The following is a 21,765-nucleotide window of genomic DNA, read 5'->3' as shown; positions in this document are numbered from 1 at the left end:
CAGAACTCTCTCCCATGTACCATCTACAACTCATCTTCCAGAGGCGCTCGCAGAAATGATGACTCCAAAAATTCCTACACTTTGATTTTAGCAGAAGGAAAAGCCCCCAAATTATCATTACTAAACATGTTGAGAAGGCAGCATTAAATTTAACCTTAGTTATATATGATCATTGTAGCCATGAGACGCTACAAACATATATCCACAACTAAGTATTAACTTCTTTAAACTAAGACCAAGAACCAAATGGATAACAAAACCTTGTTCAAGTATATTAAAAATACTTCTGCAACCTCATTGTCACCCACAGTCATACTAAAAACTGAATTCTGTGCCTGCTGTTCAGCATCTTAAAGCGATTGTTTGATTATTTGGTTTTGCTAGGGTTTTGTTGTTGCTTTTTTGTTGGGGTGGTCCTGGGATTTTTGAGGGTCAGCAGTAAGAGATGTCAGAAGAGGTGAAAAAGATACCTACCCTAGAGCTATGAAATATGAATTCAAATAATCATTACAGTGAGTAAGGGACATGAGAACAGCAGTCATCATTCCTTCTACAGCTTTATCTATATCTTCACTAACAAATACACAGGAAGAGTCTATAGTAATAGCTAACTCCATTTTCATCAATATAGCATGCCAATCCCATCCTTCCCCTACCACCCAAACAATCAACCTGCAATACTGGACCTCATTATCCGGTGTCAAATGCTCTAAAATTATGCTAACAGCTCATAGCAAACATGGTAAAAAGACACTCTGCACTGCAGCCTGAAGGCAGCAGGCAGAGGCTTGGGCACATCTGCTTTTATAAAATGCTGGTGGCTCCTGCCCTACAGTAAGGAAATGGCAGGACTCAGAGCAAGAATAGAGAACAAACTCAGAAGAAAATGAGAGTATATTCAACTTGCTTCCCTCTCAGTTTTACTTGTGAGAATATTTTTGGCTCTGCTTCCTCACAGATTTGCATTACCCAATCTACAGACTCTCCCCTGAGAATGACTCTTATTAATACAGGTAGGGGTTTTGTACTTTCTGCTGGGATCTCATTCAGAGCACAGCCTTGTAGGGAAGTTGCATTAGCAAGTACTGGAATGGATGGTTTTAATCCTGGATTGTTTTCATGGACAGTCTGAACAACTTGAAAAGTATAATGAAGAATGCACATTTTACTTTGCTACAGTAATAGATGCATCCATTCTTAACACAGGAGTACGCTTTACCTATTCTCCTGAAACCCCATCTCCATGGTGTTACCTACAGGAAAGATTTGAGTCCTTACCACTGCCAAGTTACCTGCCTGACTTGATGATGTTTTGACTTTGTAGCATTACAAGCACATATGTTCAAAATATTATTTCCTCATAAAAAACTACAGAAGTGAAAACAGCCCAGATATCTGCATACCTCATCCATATCTGTGTTCAAACATACAGCCACCTGCTGCATCAACAGAAAGAAAGGAAATCAGCTGCACAGACTAGAAAATCAATGCAGAGTCAAATTAAAAAGAATATAACAATGTGATAACAATGTGAATAAGTGTTCAACACAAAAATATAAAAAGGTTTGTGACAGTACAATGTGGGGAAAAAACAGAAGTGTAAAAAGACAAACGCCATAGTTCTGGGATCTTGTTTTCTTGTGACCTAAAGAGAAGGTAGAAGAGACAATGGTGGCACCATAAAGTCCTAGTGATATTTCCTCCTTAACACTATACTATGTTCATAATAAATTTTAAAAAAAGGAAGTTTGCCAAATATTTTCCTGTAACAACTCCAAAGGATGTATGTCATAATAAATTACTGTTTTGTTTTGGGAGTTGTATTTGGTTTATTACTAAAGCCTATATTTTTTATGAAAAGTCACACTCAATAACTTTAAGCATGCAAAAAATTCAGACAAGGAGACAGCTTAAAAATATCTAAGTCTATGGGCATCAGAACAATTAAATTATTAGCAACATGCAACATGCTTTAATAAATTATATTACTTCATTCTGATTTTTATTAAAATCTTAGTGAAAACTAATCTGAGAATTAAATTATTTCCTGCTTATTCACACATGCCATTTAATTGGTCTGTTACTACACTGGTACCAGTAAAGTTACACTATTAATTTTCTACTGTGTTATTAGTATGAACTAACCACAAGAATGTAATAGCTTTACAGAAGCACTGTTGTGCAACTTTTCACCTGATTTCTTGCTCATGAGATGTAAAGAGGATGAGTTCAGCACACAGTAAGGAAAATAAAGCAGGTCCCATGTCAATGACCTATCCTATACAATGGCTTGTATGTTAAAGAGAGAGGTAGGAGCTCACTGATACAAAAATTTTATGCCTCTTGAAAATATACTAAAGTCTATTCCAGCCTCACAGGAGAAAATACATGTATTTTCAGCATATTTAATAACTGTAATAATTGAAATGCTTAGAAGTTAGAGTGATTAAAAGCTACATTTATCTTTTCCAACACATTAGTGTACAATTACAGCTGGTCTAAAAATAGGCAAAGTTACTCATAGCTGGAAAAGATCAAAAATTGTATAACTTGAGTGACTTGGTTTATTTTTAGGCCAGTCTTAAAAAGATCAAGAGTTCCACTAGATTAGAGAAAAATGTAATTGCTGTTGGTAGTCAAGCAGACGTATTTTCTTGAACTGAAGACTAAAGCTGGGGACTTCTAAAAAATTGTTTTAAATAGATCATGAAATAATCTCCATTTCATGCAACTTGTCAATAAAAGACAAGTTGATTAACTCAGCCAGGAATAGTAGCACTTTCTTTTTGGAAGCCATGCAAGAAAATTTGAATTCTCATACTTTGAAATGACTGTTTTAAAAAAAAAAAATCTGTAGTGTACATTTTCTCACTATATCTAATGAAACAAAATGTCTGTTTATCTATATTTAAGCATATTACAGATAAAACAAACTTGCAATGAATTAATATAATCTGCAGAAAAACTCAATTTTCTGCCCTGCATGTGCAGGTGAATACACAGAACAGATTGATATCTCCCATTGCGAGTGTGGCTCAGTGTTTCTAAGCAACCTTGCTCCATCATCTTCTGTGACAAAAACAAGTGAAGAGTTTGAACTGCAGTCTGATAGAGCTGTGAATACTAATGACTAACCAAAAAAAGAAAAATCTCATCTCTCATTGAATTCTGAACGAAACAAAAAGAAGCCACAATTACAAAAATACTTATTAAACTGAAAATTCAACCAATTAAATATAATTGTGTCTTCAGTAATTATCTAAGAAATGAGAATTCAGATTTCAAACAACCAAATCAGGTAATTATTTATTTCATATGCAGCACATAATATCCATGAACATATACATTCTCAAAATCTACAAGCACACAACCAGAGATGGCAACATTTCCTGGCCATAGAATTTATTTTAATTCTGTCACCACTTCTGAAAAGCAAACCCACATCAGCAGGAAATTAGTTGCTCTGACCTCACCAGCCAGGTTCATCATGCACCATCACACAATAGTATTGAAAATGCAAATGCTGGAAGTAGAATACTGCTATTCTGCCCCAAAAAGTAGCTTGAAGTTACGTTAATTGTTACCCATTTTCAGAAATTGCATTCTGACAGGCTTGCAGGAATTAAGAGTTACAGGTCAGAAATTTGCCCACTATTCCTTGTTCACCCACTCCAAATTTTGTCTAATATATAAGAAATATGTAAGGGGGGGAGGAAAACCCCATGTGTCTTTTTATAACCATTGGGGGGATGGGAGGAAAATGCAAATACTAATTCTCAGTAAAACTATGCAATTAGCAATTCAACAAAACAAAACCCTGTTCTTTAGAAGAGCAGTAATTATGCTGCTTAAGGCACTAAAAATGTCTCACAAGAAAGTGAACATTTTTCCAGAAAATAAAGCAAGCTTTGACAGCTTCCCGCTTACTAGAAATCAGAAGAAAAATTTGACTACTGTCATACCCCCTTGGCCTAAAAAAGCTGTATCAGTTACTACTATTTTGTCTTTTAAGGACAAAATCGCTTTGTTTGACTTTACCTAAATTACAACCTTTTCTTTACTACTGCAATTTGTCCAGGACAAAATGAAAACAAACTACACACCATCAGTAGTTTCAGCACTTTCTGAAAAGGAATTTTAAATCTTACTGCTAAGTAGAGAAAGCAAGAAGAGCAAGAGGAAAATAAAACAATTAAGGACATGTAGGCTGATTTTCATTCCTATGCCAGAACATTGTGGTGCTGTTGCAATTCAATTATTGGGAGACAATACTCTGCCCAAGTTATGGTGCAAACAAGACCAAAAGCCAAAGCCAATAGTATGGCTTCTGTTTACAGTAAATGTGAGGCAGAGAGAGAGAAAAGAATAGGAAAATGGGTGGAAGGGGGCAAAGAAGGAGAGAAAAAGAAAGAATGAGAGAGATTAAGTAGAAAGATACCACCACCCATGGATCCAGCAGCATCCAACTGGTCTTTCTTTTACCCTGAGCTTCTTGGTGGTGGCAGTCCCAGAGTTGTTCTTCCAGGAGTACCACCTTTATACAGCCCAACTTTCATATGATGCCACTCCCATTTCTTGGAGTGATATGTATAGGAACAGTTGCTTCCTTTCCCAGTTCACCAGTGTGAAATTTTTGTCCAGTTGCATTAAGGATGTGCAAACCAAACCTCACCTCTTGCCAAGCTTGGAATTAGCACCTTTGTGTTGCAAATTCCTGTCTTCTACACTTATCTCACTCTCCTGATGTGGTGGATTATCTCATGGCAAGTTCCCTCTTGTGGCCTTTACAGTGTTGGAGGCAACTGTGATCTTTAATTCTCTGACAGGTGTCCACAGGGCTGACCAGGTGCAAGCACTACCCAGAGAATCTCAGCACTGTCGGTGCTCAGTGCTATACCTTCCCCTACAAGGACTGGGCAGTTGCTTGCAGTTCTTAAAGAGTTTTTCACAGAATTCTCAGTTAGAAGGTACTCACAAGGAATGTCAAGCATATCATACATTTAACTATATATACCAGCTGATCTCAAGAAGAGCGGAGAAGGGGAGATCTGTATGAAGTTATTTAGTTATAAAATGCTAATAAGAATTACTAACAAATAAACTATTTTTCCCCCTCCCTTAAATATTTTCTGTTTAACATATCCTTGATGATGTGAATGTCTCCATGTTAACCTTGCAGACTGAGCCTTTGAGCCTGGCTGCATCTCAGGCACTCTCAGGCAATGCACCAATTACAAGAAGCAGGAGATTTGTTGAAATCACAGATGTTGTGCTACAGCCTTTTTAGAAGCTTTGCTTCTGCTCAACTGACATTTTAAGAGACAGGATTTAAGGACAGTCACAAAGTAACTAAAAATGGATTTTGCATGCACAAGATTTGCCCATGGCCTGAAAATTCAGTCTACTGTATTACACAAACATACAAAATACAGTCCTAATACTGTCAAGATGCTATTTTGGAACAACTAATAGATTTTTACCAGGTAGCAGGGATTTTCAGTATATTTTCTACAGCAATATGGAAGCATTCTGCTGATCTTAGAATATTAAAACATCATTTCAAATGTATAGTAAATTGAAAATAGGAAGCTCTGGAAGAAACATATATATAAATATATTTGCACTAACAAAATTACATATCAAAGACCTACATAAAAATATCTTCCTTCCACCACAGTATCACTAAAGCGCATATCAAAATACTGTGAAAAAAGCTTTAAAAGAGCACAAGACATAAATATCAGCAATTTATGAAAAAGTTCTTTTACAGTTATTAGTTTTATGCAACATTACCTAGAGATTGATATGTAAGTTATCATATTGATCTGCTCTCCAAAATTGAAAGCAACACATACTAGAGAGAGAGGATGCACAATGAATTCATAAACTATGAAATTGCAATCTCATTACTATTTTGCTTTTCCCATACTAGACAGGATTGTTCTGATAGCAATAGGGACGCTAGCCAAGGAGCCAAGAACATGGCACTAAGGGTGCAGTCAGGTTTTCTAGGATATAAATGTGAAAGAACAAACTAATGGCTCAATTTCTAAAACACTTCTTTTCCCATAAAACATCTAATGAAGCTGTCCAGAAGAGAAAAGTTTGCTAATAAAATTATAAATCACCCTTTTGGCTCCAACAGGGGTCACTTGAAAGGTTCTACACATCTCTCAGAAGAGACTTACTTCTACAAGAAACTGTGTTATCTTTGACAAAGTGATGTTAAGATGCATCAATAAAACAAGCTAGTCAGGATTTGAAGTGATAGATAACTTTTATTAGATTACCCTGTTGTTAATAATAACAACAATAATAATACAATGCTTTAGTGCAGATAAATCTTTCCTCAAGTGTGAAGCAAAACCCAGGCTTTTAATAGAATATAGAAAATTGCATAAGTATAAATAATCCTCACTTCTCATTTTTAATTTCTGTGTAGAATAAAGTAGGGATTTTTTCCATTAGGTAAATTTCATTTCGCAACACTTCATTAGTCCAAATAATGAACAGATCATGCAAGAGTACACAAGAAAGCTTTAAAAATTATAGAAACTTTTCCACAAGGCTTTTTACTTTTCCACACTGAGTTCAAAAAGTGTTTGGACAATACTCTCAAACCTGGTGTGACTCTTGGGGATGGTGCTGTGCAGGGCCAGGAGTTGGACTCCATGATCCTTGAGGGTCCCTTCCAACTCAGCATGCTTCTGTGACTCTGCGAACACAACCTGGGAGCCCTCTCGCATGCCACAGAACCTTACACTGAGGCAGGAAATCATTCTCCACCCCAACCATTTCACATCTCTTTGGTGAGGTCCAATTGTCCTTCTCCCCACAATTCAGAGCTCTCGGACATAATTACACCTCATAGGAAAAATAGAAAAATTACACCTCATAGGAAGAATGAAATCACATGGCAGTGCTCTCTCCTCCCTGCCATGCTGTGACTCACTATAGATGGCAAGCAAGATAGGATTTACCAAAGAGGCTCAACTGTGTCTTGCAGTTAAGAGATAATCACCAATTACTGCTTCAGACAAATCTGATTTAGCTTTCCTGAAGAAGAATTGTATGAGGGGGAGAGAAAGGGGAAAAGAGACCTTAGGATTTTGATAAAGCAAACTGATTTTCCACTAAGAAAATCAAATTTTATACTTGAAGTGTTCTTGCCTGATTAATACCACTGTATTTTCTAAAGAAATTCTCAACTAAATTGAGTTATTGATCAGTTTGGGGGTTTTACTTAATTCACTGCTGGCACCCATTTCTCTTTATCTAAGTATTTATATAATAAAAATAATAATAAATGGTCATCACCATGAAAGCTGAGTGCTTTACAGATTCTAAGAGGAATGTAATAAATGACTTCCTTGTTTCATTGAAACTCTTGTCTAAAGCAAGTTTCTCTATAATTAGAGGTATAGACAATAAATTAGAAATACACACTGATTTGCACTGTTTGACAATAAGAAATACCTTTTTTAAAAGTACAATTTCTTACTATCAAAAAATCACTCCACCATTAATTTTATTTAAATTTGACATTAACTTGTACTGTATATCTTCACATTATAAAGAACAAAAGGAAAAGCAAGCGATATTTGGGGTATTCTAACATCTATTCTTCATAATATTTAAATTAAAGCAAATGTTTAAAGGAAGAATTTACAGATCACTGTTTTAAGCCAGCTGACTTCCTATAGGGTCACCTTCCAGGTGACTTCCTATAGGTATCACACTTTCAGATAAGTTATGAAAGTGTTCTATGTCAGGTTTAATGGGGCACTGACCAACCTGGTCTAGTGAAAGGTCCCTTTCCATGGCTGGGAGCTTGACTAGATGACCTTTTAAAGTTCTTTCTAACCCAAACCATTCTATGATTCTATTATTTTGTTTCATGACAAGGAATTTTTAAGATCTACAACAGCAAGCACCTTTCAAAACCACCAGCTGTTGACAAAGACTGTAGAGCCCAATCCCATGATGAGAGAAAGAGCAGCCCAATACCAGCCATCTGCACTGCAGGGTGGAAATTTGGGTCAGCAAAGAAAAATAACAGTACATCTTAAATCTTTAATGAGAGTATATAAAACTTCCATTGTCCACAAAGATGTTAACTTCATCTTCTCCATGTTTACCAAGACCATCCAATTTTGGCTATGCAAAAATAATCCTCCCAGACATAACCAGTTAATAAATTCATCACCAATCAATTGAACACTGGGCTAAAATTTCCTCAGGAATCATAAACAGTATTATAGTCTTAATTGTCTCCTCAAAAACAAGCAAAAAATAAGAAGAATGTTTTAAAGAAGAGTATGTTATAGAAAACAAGATTCCACAAGTAAACCTTTAATTTTATGATGTTCTGATGCAACACTTTTGTCAAATTAGGACGATGAGTAAACAGCAGCAGATTCACTGACTGAACAGGATGGGAAGGGCAAATATGTGGGTAAAATCATCTTCCAATTCTAAAATAGGCTTTAATATACTACTGAATGTACTAATATACATGCAAGGTACAAAAAACCATTATCATTTTCACCAGACACATAATTCCTATTTATGATACACAATGTTGTATATCATCTGTAATCACCAATTTAGATTATGAAAACCCTCAAGCAGTGGAACCAATAAATCATAAAATAGGTTAGAGCTATTAGAAAACATTAATTCTATTCCCAAAGCTAAATTACATTTTGCAATTTCTATCAATGGGTTTGAATGGAACCTTGAAATGATTAATGTTTTATCAGAGATAGCCTGGGCAGTGTACACAGAAGATGCCATTTAGAATTTAATGCTGGTGATGTGGTAGTGACTTACTAAAAACTGATAGACTTATCACCAGTCCCAGTACTGTTGAGCACAACAGATTGCAAAAGTAAACCATGGATTGTAATTAAGTCTGCAAGCAAGAAGGCTCAATATTTGGTGGCTGACGTGAGGTACTGCCAGCCACAACTCCATAACAGTCCCAATATGTTTGTGCCAGGGAAAAATTCCCTTGTAATTGGTGTCAGCATAATTGAAATGTATTCATGTAATTCAGGTGTGCGAATCAAGGCTCCCTCTGCTGTCAGATGAACTTTTGGGAAGAGAAGCTCGGAGCCCATCTCAGCAGTGCTCTCCGCTTGCTGTCTCCTCATGGCCACACACCCCCAAAGTAAGAATAAAAAATGTTAAATCACACTGAGCAACTCTTCCTGTTAGAGTTCCCCACCCAAGAGGAAGGCTGTACAGAAGAAAAATGTCAGACTTTTCTGTCCAAGCACCTGCTACAAGAAGGTAAAGAAGAAGCATTTTAATACAGAAGTGAGGTATCATTAACCCAGGCTTGCGGACAACTACATTTATTGTAAATGACTTAAAAATGCAGTAAAACATAGATTAAAACAGTATCTACATCTTCTTATCTCGAGTATCTATAATGAACCTTTTCTGAAAGTTGTATTTAGAGCAGCCAAGCTCACAGCAACATGACCAACATAAAGAGACAATGAGAAACAGTCAGATGTCACAAGCAGTGGAGTGTATTTGGAAGGAAAAGGCAAAATTTAAACATGTAAAAATAAGAAGAGATCCTATATCACAGCATTAAAAATAAATTTAAGTCTATAAACTCTGAAGTAAGCCACCTGAAGAGGAGCAAGACATCTCCAGGGAGCTAAGCAACATTTTTACAAGCCTCAATAAAGTATACAATAATGATGCAAGCCATGCCTCTTTTGCAAACTTTAGAATACACTGTGAAGGATTCTTTACAACTAAGTGGAGGTCTGCTTAAATCATTTAAGGCCAATACAGACAAATGTATATACATATTGTATGTAAAGAGAGAAAACATGGTGTTCTGGTAAAGTCAGTGATGCAGAAGATTATCGTTAAGAATAAAAAAAATAGTTTTGTTGAAATTAACAATGTTTTCTTCATTTTCTGTGTCAAAAACAAAACAAAAATCTGTAATGATTAATTATGCATTATCCCAAAATCATCTGTCATTATTTTTCCTTAAGTAAAAGAAACAAAGTTACATCTAGAAGATCTTTATCAATTTCTCACATACAAGAAACTTGTGTCTATATTACCAATGTATAAACATCTCTTCAAAATCAGTGGCAAATTTTAACATTCATTTTCTCTCCCAACCTAAGAACTTCTCTACATGAAAGTACAGAATGGGCTTCATTTTGTTTTGTGTTTGCCTAAAACTGGCATATTTTCAGTTGTTCTGTGTTTCCAGTAAAATTTCTATTAATTCTTTCTCCTCACAATGGAACTAGAGATTAAATCTTGTCACTTCTCTAAAGCAAAAGGCAAATTGTTCTCAAACAAAGGACTTCATATATAGTGCAAAAGACTCTGTTAGGAAAAAACCAAAACAATAAGAAGAGAGAATAATCATGGAAAAGTCTTCCCCTTTAAAACAGCACTACAGCTGAATTGATCTTGCTTCTTCTAAAATTCCTTCTCCAAAGAACTATTTAAGAAAGCTTATAGGAAATGGTAGCAATGAAGTTTTACTGTGTTCATTAGAGAAAATTTGATTAATTACTATAACAAGCTGGTGAGAAAAGTTAGACTTTCATTTCCTTACATTTTCTCATCTGAAGACAGATATGGGTGAAATGCTTTAATCAGTTATGACTTAGATTTTAATTAAATAAGTGCTGCTGTTTTGCTACAAGACACTATTCAAAAAAGTTAGACCTCTACTAACTATGGAAAGAAGGCTGTCTTTTGCCTTGTCAAGTGCCAGCATTACAGGTCACAACTCAAAAAAAAAAAAAGATCACAACACAAACAGATCACAGTTCAAAAGCGAGGCGGTATGGATTCCTCCTGAACACCAAGCCCTTCCCAAACCAAGGAGTCTTTGTCTGAAATGCTTTTGATTCAACTACATAATTCTGTTCAGTCAGACAACTGTCAAAATGTACCTATAAAAGGATTACTAGTAAAAACAATTCCTAATAAGTCATTGCTTCATTCATCTACCCCTTGGCTAACAGCCATCCCCATAAAAATTGATCAGACAGGAAAAGTTTACCTTTTTAGTTGTAGAGGACTTACAAGCCCTGCAGTAGCAGGAATCTGATAGTTTTCCATTACAGGAAAATTAATAGGTGAGCAAAAGATTATTAAATTATAATTTTCATCAAAATCTGCTACTTTGAATAAGGTTATCACTCTAAATGAGAACAGGGAGGAGAAAAAAATAACACTTCTGACTAACAAAGGTTTTTGTGAAATCATTGCAGCTTTTTCTCACAGTTTTGTGAGAAAGACAACATTAACTTCTTTTAACTTTTTATTACTGTTTATTTCCGCTGCTTCCTTTCCTCAAGTCTTTTTTCTTCTTTCATTACCTCGTTTCCCCTACTAGTCAAACATATACCCAGACAGGCAGCACCTTCCTTCCTGCCCTTGTTCCAGCATATCTGTTGTTGTAAAGCAGCTCAGTAGGAAAAAGTGGTGTGAGTCAGTTTAATTCAGCCCCCACCAGCCCTTCCAGTGCTCACTGCCCCCAGCTCATGTCCTGTGCTGCTAAACTAGCCAGCTGCTTCCAGCTGAAATAAACATCTGCACAACAGAGCTGCTGCTCAAACCTGACCTCCTCCAAGCCCCTTCGGTAGGCTGTTACACACAAACTCAAACTCCAAATGTTTAAGCCTAATTTAATGAGGCAACTCCCAAAAGCATTTTTATTGTGAAAACCGTAATTTTTTATCCTAATATGTGATTATGTGGATGTTGCCTGGTTTTCTTTTAGTCTTGTAAGATTAAAGAGCTTATTGCAGTTTAACTCCTTGAACTTGCAATGTTACCAGAAGGACTGATAGCAAGATGCAGAGAATCTATGAGAGAGACAGGGAAAAAAAAATCAAATCCCAGCTGAAATGGAGACCCCCTGTCGGATCACATAGGAATTTTCTTAAATAAGTCGTAACCATCTCTGAAGACCAGAACATCTCTTCTGTTCACAAAAATCAAAGCCTAACCAACAGACAGCATAGACTTTTGGTGGTTTCAGCAGTATGATTACTTTTGTAAAATGCCTTGTTGCCACTTGCTCCAGTACATTTCACTGAAGTATTAAATAGCTGCACTATACTTGGCATACTAAGCCTATCAGACTTACACTAGTCACATTAATTTAAAAGTAATAAACCCAAGCAGAGAAAGTCACATTTCTTTTGTACAGGAAATAAAAGTGCCTTTAGCAATAGTCAATCCATATAGATTACTCAGTGGAAATCTAACCATAATCTCATTTTACTGTATCTCCTAGAAAGGCTTCCACTTTAAAAGAAAATCAGCTTCCAAGGAACAAGTCAACCAACAATTCATGTAAGAATTTAAGAGACAATAGCCTAAGTTAGAACATACACGGGTGTGTGTATATATCTGTACAAATTATATGCGTACATGTCATATAGACACAATCATCACTAACTTGACGATCATGGGGAAACTGTGGAACATATATAGAAACACAATTACACAAAAGAGGTTTCCCTGTATACATTTGTTTAGCTCAGTTAAAGCTTTTCTTGAAACTGTAAGGAAATCCTTGTTATTACAAAAACCAAGAAAAGAAACAGTTCAAATAGAAGGCAAAATTAACAATTAAAAAAGAATCATAAAACATTTAAAGATAAGGGGTAAGGAAATTATGATTTCTTTTCCATCCAGTTTCATTAAAAGGAAGCAGATTTGAGACATTTGCAATGCAAAAGAGTCAAACAGACGAATGAAGAACATCAGTAACACAAAGGCTGAAATAGGATGATGGAAAATAATGAGGTCTTTCTATTCTTTACCCCCACAACCAGAATTCAGCAACAATATATAATGAGTGCTTGGTCAAATTATTATTTTGACTGGTAATACCATAACTTCCTGGCAATCCAGAGTTTCCCTAAGTTAGAGTTAGGAAGAGCTGGAGATTTAACTATCTGGTCATCCTCCATAAGGAGAAAATAGGAAAAAAAAGAAACATTTTCATCTTGTAAGTTGATTTTATTCTCTCCTGTTTCAAAACCCTCTACGACTAACCACACACAAAATTAGCAACACCTCTACAAGCCTGGAAGCCTGGGAAAGTGCCAAGAAGGATCCATTTCCTATTGCAATCATTTCATCCCATTCAAACCCAGACTCCACAAAGCATTTAATACTCAAGGTTAAATTTCAGTTTAAATAGTTGCAATGAAATGAATGTAACTGTTCCTTGTTCAGGTTTTTTACTGACCTGTGTCTACAGGGAGGAAATCATGTGTTTTATGTATATAGAAATACATGGAAGTCTTCTTTAAGAAAAAAAGATGACAGCAGGAGCAGGCACAAGTACAGAAACTGACAACCATTTCAGGGTACCCTCCAAAAGCATCCACCATTACATAAGAAATAGAAGGCATAAAAGGACCTAGATGTCCACGGTGTGTCAATACTCAACTACAGTTATGAAGTTCATAGCCTCATGAATTTGGGCAGAACTAAGCCTCTGCTGAGGCTTAATAACATGCTTTAATTGTATTCAGTTGGGAAATTTACAGTGCCTCATTTACTATGATTGGATAAATAATACTCATTCCACATTTGCTTAGAAAATACAAATTTGCGACAATGTGTGGTTATATAGGTCGAATAAATGATGGTTTTAATCACAGTGATGATTTCTGGTTTCCATCTGGTACTGCAACCTCTCTCAGCTGTGTGACCCACACCTCTGACCTGCTCAGCAGCTCAGGAATGGGGGGAGAAATTGCCCCTCTTTAGAGCCCTGCACTGACACTGCAGTGTTTGAGGCACAAGCAATTTAGAGCGACTCATCTTCAAAGTCAGCCACAAAATAAGACAGTTTTGATCATTTTCAGAGGTCGCATAAAGCTACTCACTCCCAAGGAGAAGAGCTGGGACATGTGGCAGGTTCAGTAGTGTCTGACACACAGCACGATACTTACATTTTCATACAGACACCAAATAAATAAAGGCGACCCATTTTAGAAGTGTCTCTGTTATGTTTCCAGCTCTGAGAAAAAAATATACTGTCTTTTCTGATACGAGCTTTTAAAAAAAAGCCACATGCTTTGTGGTTTTTAATTATGCTTCTCTAAAAAACAGTAATTTTTTTCTGAGATATTTTATTTAGGAAATGTATTTTCATTGCCTCGACTTAAATGACAGAGTAACAGGGATGTCCTCTAGCCTGCCTGAGGCTGCAAACAGAGGGTGCTCTCTGAAAGCCCTGGGAGTCACCCTGCATCCAAAGTGATGTGTGAGTGCTGCCTGCTGGGGTGGCCACACCACAAGGGACTGCTGGGAATGGGGCTCACAAATGTCCCCTCCAAGCAGAACTGGACTCCCACCAAGTGTTTGCTTATGGGTCACTTCATTAAAGCCTGCCCAGTGAGTAATACAGGCCTGGAGAGCACAGAGCAGGACCTGATCCTGGAGATCACACAAAAGGCAGCACACCCATGACAACCCGAACAGCCTGTGAGGGATGGGGAAAGATCCCTGACATTGCAAGAGCTTGCCTGCTTTTATCCACTTATTTGCTTGACTCAATAATATCTGAGAGCACATTTGAATTTAATTTCCTTTGGTTTAAACCTAAAAATCTTCTAGAAGAAAATTACATTTAGAAAAAGCCCACTGTAGCTGGCGCTCCCAGATAAAATCTCAGCTAAGTGCACAAGACTGCTCTATTCGTGACACCGTGGCTTTTCCCCAAGCAAGCATCAGTACAATCTCCCTGCAAGTGTTTGACACCCTCCCAAGCCCAGCATGGCTCTCAATGAACCCATGTGAGGTCAGTAAAGAACCTTCTCTAAGTAATATCCTGCCTGAGCAGGAGGCCACGGGGAGGCAGAGCCTTGGACAGCACAGAACACACCTGGCCAGCAGGTTTAGAGGTCTTTGGAGGTGTCTGTACTCTGTTATTGCTGAGTGGCACGAGGATGGAAGCACGGACACCCAACAAAGCAGTATCTAATAAAAGCAATGGTCAAGAGTCAGAAACAGTAGCAGCAGAGGGAAAAGTCATTCACAAGAACATTCTGTATGTACATGGGCAGAAAGCTGCTTGCATGGTAAATTTATTTTTATGCTTTTGTATGGTTGCCTAGGATGCACTCCTTTTTCCTTATGGAAAGAAGAAATATTTAAGCTTATTATATTTCTAGTTGACAGAATACACAACAGAATGTTCAGAAATACAGATTTAGGCCCCTACACAAAACAACCTGAGTATACATACCCCGAAATATTTTGGTTCATTAGGCCTCAAAGAAAAGCATTTGTACAATCCATTCTAGATAAAAATGGAAAGATATCGTGTGAAAGAAGTCAAGTTAAGACCTGTCAGCTCATGCTGAGAATGCTGAAACAGAGGCGATTCTCTTATTATACACTTTATTAAATATTTTCTCCCTCTGAGTTGTCAAGACCTGTCAAAGCATTTTTTTTCTTAGCAATACCCCTCTATAAATTATCTGCCAAATATTTAAAACAAATATATGTATATATACATACAAGCAAGGCTTTCCATACATCTCTACCATTCCAGGTTTTTTAGTTTTAATGTCTCACATAGCTGACAGATGTACAAACCATTTTTCTCTTGCTGTACAACCTCAAATATAATAAGTCTTTATGGCCTGAAATATGAGCTTTTAACAACATCTGTGCAGTTAGAAAATGTAACTCAGCTTCCTAATCACTGTATGGAGAAAGTCTTTTCAAAAATACTACCTATTGTAAATACATATTAGTGGCACAATGTTAAAATGATTATAGTTTTATTTAATTACAATCCACTCTACATGACAGTTCAGGTAGCCTACATCACAATTAATCTTGATTAGTGAAACCTGCAGCATTGTACTGCTCAGTGTAATCAGGATGATTACACAACATATGATCTTTATGTTTCTGTTTTGTCTCTGCAGGGGTTATCAGATACTTATCAATTTTCTAGCCCGGAAGTTTAGACAGGATGGCAACATGGGAACCAGCTAACCTGAATACATTTCATTTGGGCTGCACAAAGGCCATAAAACCAAACAGACTGGAATATGCAGGGCTTCTAATGTTTATGCTTTTGAAATCTATAGAAATCTATAGAAATCTATAGAATCTATAGAAACTGATTCTTTAGAAATAAAAGCAAGTTTTAGTACACTGTTTAACTTAGAATTTCCCATAAGTCTCATCAGTTGCTGGGGCACGTTGATTTTATTTCCCTCTTATGCCAAATACAGCAGACACTTTTACTAATAACGGTATCAAATTGATACAACAGGAAAGCAGATAAAAGAAAGAAATCTTTCCAAAGGTGAGAAAGAAGAGACTAGGACCAGATGATAAAAGGTCCTGAGTAAGAATGAGGAACTGGAACTACACAGATAAAAGGAGCCAAGACAAGAGCAGGGCAAAATGGAAGAGACTGAAAGGGAGCAAGTGGAATATGTGTAAGTTCAGTAGAATGGGGCAGAAAAGCCTTCATCAGCCAACATTTGAGCTCTTCCATAGTCAATAATTGAAAATATTCCTCTTGTGTACAGCACTGGTTAAACACGAGGATTATTTCCTGCTTGCCTGCATGCAAAGTAATATTGAAGGAAATACTCAACTTCTACTTGATACAGCATTAACAGAGCTTTGGGCAGCAGAACTAAGCTCTTCACAATCAGCTGAAGCCAAATGTGGTTTCCAGTTTTCATTTCACAGCCACAAGAAATTACACTCAAAAAGGAAAAATCTTATAAACTACTGTGTGAAAGCTTAAAATGTACATAAAAAGCCTTAATTTAAGCATTGCATCATGGAAGTGCTTCATTTGGTTATATAATTATTTTAGTCATATTTTGTAATTGTCATCATTCTAACTATTAGTACCTATGGATTATTTACACATAAAGGTAGAGAGTTTTAAGTTTGTGTGTAGGAGGCAAACAAACAAAAAAATCAATAGTGAAAGACTAATTCTGCCATAGTCTGAAGTTTTCAGGCATATATATAAATATATACACATTTATACATATGTGTCCTGTATTATGAAAGAGAAACACAAATACCTCTTCTTTAAATTAGAGAATAAACTTTGAATGTCTATATTCTTCTGTGCCTATACTCCAAATTACCTTTGCGAGCAATATTTTTCCCAGGAACAATTTATATCACAGATGTGAAATGCATCAATAAAATTCTGTATTCTTTTTGAACATGGCCTGACAATAAAACAGCATTAAAAGCATCTTCTGTGCTGCCCTTAGCTGAACCTCAGAACTTCCAGGAGGACGTTTCTGCATTTATGATCTAATCAGCAGGGTCAACAAGAGCCACTGACCATGAAATGGAAAGAAACGTTTCAGTGGTTATATAATGACACCTTAACGTGCTTCTCGTTAATCAATTACTGCCATTAGCAAGCCTCTCAAGAAGGAAGACTTGCAATGACTCTGCAATTAGGCAGCTAACTACAACTGTCACTATGAAAAAAACACAAAAACACAAAATCAAAAAAACAACCAAACTAACCAAAAACCAACCCTCAAGGAAATAGGGAAAAAATTAAAAGTCACAGAGAAACAATTACTTCACAGATGTTCAAGTCTCAAACAGCCTGGTAACTCAAAGCTATGTAATTGTGCTAGCAATTTTAAGTTCCTTGAGAAAATGCTGTAGTGGTGTCACTGAAAGTAATATAAAACAGATGTTAAATATTTTACCAATATATGCATTATACATTATGTACATCCCCTGAAATTTCATTTTTTAAAACTATCCAATCACAGTATGTCGTTTAGCTTTGCTTTATTTTTAGAATTTTTGTTTTTTTTTACTTCCATCCTACCAGGGTCAATAGTTTTATCCATATAGGAAATTCAGTGAAACAGAAAATTCTTGCAGTGAAACAACCGTCAAATGAGATGATATAGTCCAGGTCTGTGCATACAATAAAAAATAAAGCACAATACAGAGGAGTTTAATAGGGTTTTTTTCACTTTTTATCATTTTGCTAATCCTCATTCATCTGCAAGTTAATAAATTAATTACATAATTAGAATGAAAACTCCTGTGACCAGAAACTTCACTAAAGTGCTGATCTCACTGACTCTGCCCTATAAATGATAATGACAAAGCTTAACTACGAACAGTGACATTAGAACATCAGAATATTGTGCTCTTCTGGGAATACAGACATCACAGTTAGTATATCCCATCTTAAATATTGCAATAAATATACCCTCCAGAAAGCAGACATTTTCTAACAAACCTCAGTGACCTGTGCAATAATACAGGTTTCTTTATCCTGGCAGTCAAGGCACCATTTCTCAACCCCTGCTGCACTTACCAGCATTTCCCACTAGAAACAGCCTACACCATCTCCAATCAATAAACCAGAAACCAATGTAGAAATTACAGCTAAGTAATGTATTACTGTCAGAGACAGCATGACAGGAGTTCTCCCTACTATGCCTAAGTAGATACACAGAAATACACACACACACTCACTACTATAACCAGAGCCCTCAGCACAATAGATGCTTTGAAACATGAAGTCTTCTGCATGTCAACCTGGAATTCAAAATCTGCAAACACTGACAAGACTTGTCTCACGTGCTTTGTTGAAGAGTGCAGCCAAACAGAAACTTTGCAACAGAAGCATTAACTCTAATATTTATTTGAACCAAAAAGCCATGCTGCTCCAGAACACAGCATGCAAGACTGCTGCTCATCTTCCTCTTACATTGCTCTCCCCGACACTTTCCTGCTGCTGCCCAGTTCATTGCAAGCTGCATTTTAGCTCCTACTGGGTTTCAGCAAATATCCCTTGGGATCCTCCATATGCCACAGTAGATCTGTGACAAATGCAAGTGTTTGAATTGGTTAATGGCATAAATCAGTGCACCCTCTGATCAAAACTAAAGCTCTCTGATCTTTCATAATTGAATTATCTATTGTATTTGGTTTATTCATAAAATATGAAAATAAGAAGTTGTCGCCATACATTCTGTTATCACACCTCCTCACCGATGAATGATTTTTCAATTTAAACTATATTGGATTAAAGTAATTTTTCATAGTGATGTCAGGGCTCCTGAAAAAGAGTAGTAAAGATGAAAAGTGAATTTTAGAAAAGCAGAAACACCATTCATTACCAGCTATAAAACTCCAGGTTAATATACATAAGGAATATCCAAAATGCCCCAAATCCACAGTAAGGGAAAGCTGATATTCCCTACAAGTAGTAGTACTTTTCTGTGTATCTTCCCATCCGTTGCCTTTGTTCTATGTTAATGAAAGATCCCATGCAAAGATAACAATTTTCACCCCATGTACCTTAAGGCAAAACCTGCTGCTTTTCTCACATTCTTAAAAGAACACCTAACCTTCTCCCCAAGGGTAGAATTTTGCTGCTCCGTTATTTTTGCCAATTTCTAAATTGAAAGAACTTCCCTCTTGTTCATGTGGCTGGGTGGGAAAGGCACGTAGCCAAGAGAAATGAAAATATATCCACACCCTGCTCAAAATAAAAGGCATGACATGGGTATAAAGAAGAAGGAGAAAAAAGGCATCCAGAAAACTACTATTTTTTTTCTATTACATGAAAATTCTGTTAAACTCAATTCTAATAATTGAAGCATCTAATATACTGAATTTCTAATAATGAAAGCAATAAATATAAAGCAAAAAGTCATTAATAAATCTTGGCCCAACACTCAGAAAGCTAAATTGACATTTAAGAGAGCATTGAGGCCAGGAGTCTTGGGGTGTGATTTGCAGACCTGATCCTTGGCACCCAGGTTAGTTCAAACACCCTTGCTCGGCACTGAGGCCAGCTGGCTTTGCACTGAAGCAGGTAAGTCCCTACATGATTTCTTCTGCTGGCCAGGGAATTAACAGAGGCTGTCATTTCCTAAAGAGCAGTGATAACACAAATGAAAGGACTTTGTACAGTGATCAGCTGGCCTTTCATTAGCACTCCATCTGCAAACCTATAACAAAAGTATTTCATTACCCAACTGGGTTTGTATAAAAATACATGTCACAAAAGGCCAGATGACACCAAAATAAGGGTAGTAGAGGAATTAGAAGTGTACAGATCCCTAAGAATAGGAAGATGTATGCATGTATATAATGTTCTGCATCTCAGGTGTCTCATAAATCTTAGTATTAAGCCATCTGCTCAGCTCTCATCCCCAGTAATTCAGTCCTTACATCAAATTATGCTCCTTAGTTATTTTTTATAAACAAGGCACCAAATTTTTGTCCAAAATGTTGTAGCATTCCTGGTGTGGGCTTTCCAGTCTGGAAGAAATGCCATTGGACATGTGGTTACTATGATGGCTCAGAGTAGTCAGAGGAGGAACATCAATCTCCACCTTCTGCTGAAGGTTCACAGACGTGTCCACCAAGGCTGGGGTGGACTGCATTAAGGTAACTGATGGCTTCAAGACCCTGCAAGTCAAAGGAAATGCAGCAGTCAACTCATTCCTATCAAAAAGTTTATGATGCTAACCAGTCATACTTATGATGTTTGATTGCCGGAGGCAGCAGGCGGAGAAATAAATTTAGCTGCAAATATGCTAGCTCATTTAAAAGCAAATCCATTTAGTACTGACAAATACACAAGAGTATGTACATATTATAGAGTGGCAGACACTTTCAGAAATTGTTTAGCCTTCTCTGTGAAGGAGGTTCTTTGACAAAGAGAGTATTTTGGGGTTTTTTAGAGATTGCTGCCATAGTATACTAACACAGCCCAAGCCAGCCTTAATGCTGAGCTGTTTACTATCTTAATTTTCACATTAATCACTAGTATCAGCCAGTTTTCTTAGAGCTTTTTGGTTTTCCTTTGTAGGTTTTCAGAAGAATCTCCAATTTTCTTATTGTTTTGAAAGCTTATGAATGCATGGAGTAAGGCAACAAACCTCAAAAGAAAAAATGAGAGAAAAGAAAGCCTTTACCTTCTCCACTGAGAAAATTAATTTCAGCAGATCGAGACTGTACTCCACACAGACATTCCTCCTTTTCCCAGTTTAGGTGATTTCAGATTTTTCCAATGACCTTGCTGAAATTAAATTTACAGTCAAGCAATCTTATCTTTTAAATCAACAAACTGGATTAGTGATCCTGAGCTGGGAAGCATTTTTCACATACCTACCAAATTTGGACCAAAAAAAAACTTTCCCAATTCTATTCAATTTAGCTAACTACTTGCAACATCCAAAGCTTCTTTCAAAAGACTATTTCAGAAAGGATCATAATTATCTACAAAATCAAAGCTGAGACATTGCTTGAGAACTGCTACAAAATCCTTATATATACACAGATAGATAAACAAAGACATTTCCAAAGCAGCAATAAAACTGATGCTTGGTTGCAAAAGGAGACTATGTAATTGTTCGAAGGTTAACTTCACTCCCAGTTCAATATCTACATTTGAAAAGGTGTAGAAAGCACTCAGTACTATCACCAAGTGGAGCTTAACCTACAAATAACTAAAACCAACCCAAGCCCAGAGGAATTGCCCTTTTATTTCTCCTTATAACTGGTCCATATTTCTTCTTATGCAAGGTTATTGCTGGGAAGAATATGGATGGTTTGCATAGATTTTGAATTCCCTAGCCTTTGGCATATTAAATATTAATATGTGGAGGATCACAAAGAGACAAAATGTCAATAACTAATCAAAGCAGAGATAAAATGAAAGATTTATTTCACTGCTCATCACCATTTCAATAC

The 21,765-nt window shown here is 36.5% G+C and overlaps 1 protein-coding gene and 1 long non-coding RNA gene across 17 annotated transcripts in view; both read right to left on the bottom strand.

Moving 5' to 3' along the window:
* The window catches only part of PARD3 (par-3 family cell polarity regulator), a 395,821-nt gene that overhangs the window by 334,664 nt on the left and 39,392 nt on the right, over window positions 1-21,765 (bottom strand). The gene's annotated exons all lie outside the window — the stretch shown is intronic.
* On the bottom strand, window positions 17,787-21,074 carry LOC117245625. The gene is made up of 2 exons (XR_004500511.1): window positions 20,988-21,074; window positions 17,787-20,478 (listed from the first exon to the last, which is right to left on the bottom strand). It is a non-coding gene; the product is annotated as an uncharacterized LOC117245625 (long non-coding RNA).

Source organism: Parus major, chromosome 2, assembly GCF_001522545.3.
Source record: "Parus major isolate Abel chromosome 2, Parus_major1.1, whole genome shotgun sequence".
Classification (NCBI taxonomy): Eukaryota; Metazoa; Chordata; class Aves; order Passeriformes; family Paridae; genus Parus; species Parus major.
The sequence above is the reverse complement of the archived record's forward strand: the minus strand, read 5'-3'. Positions and strand labels throughout refer to the sequence as shown.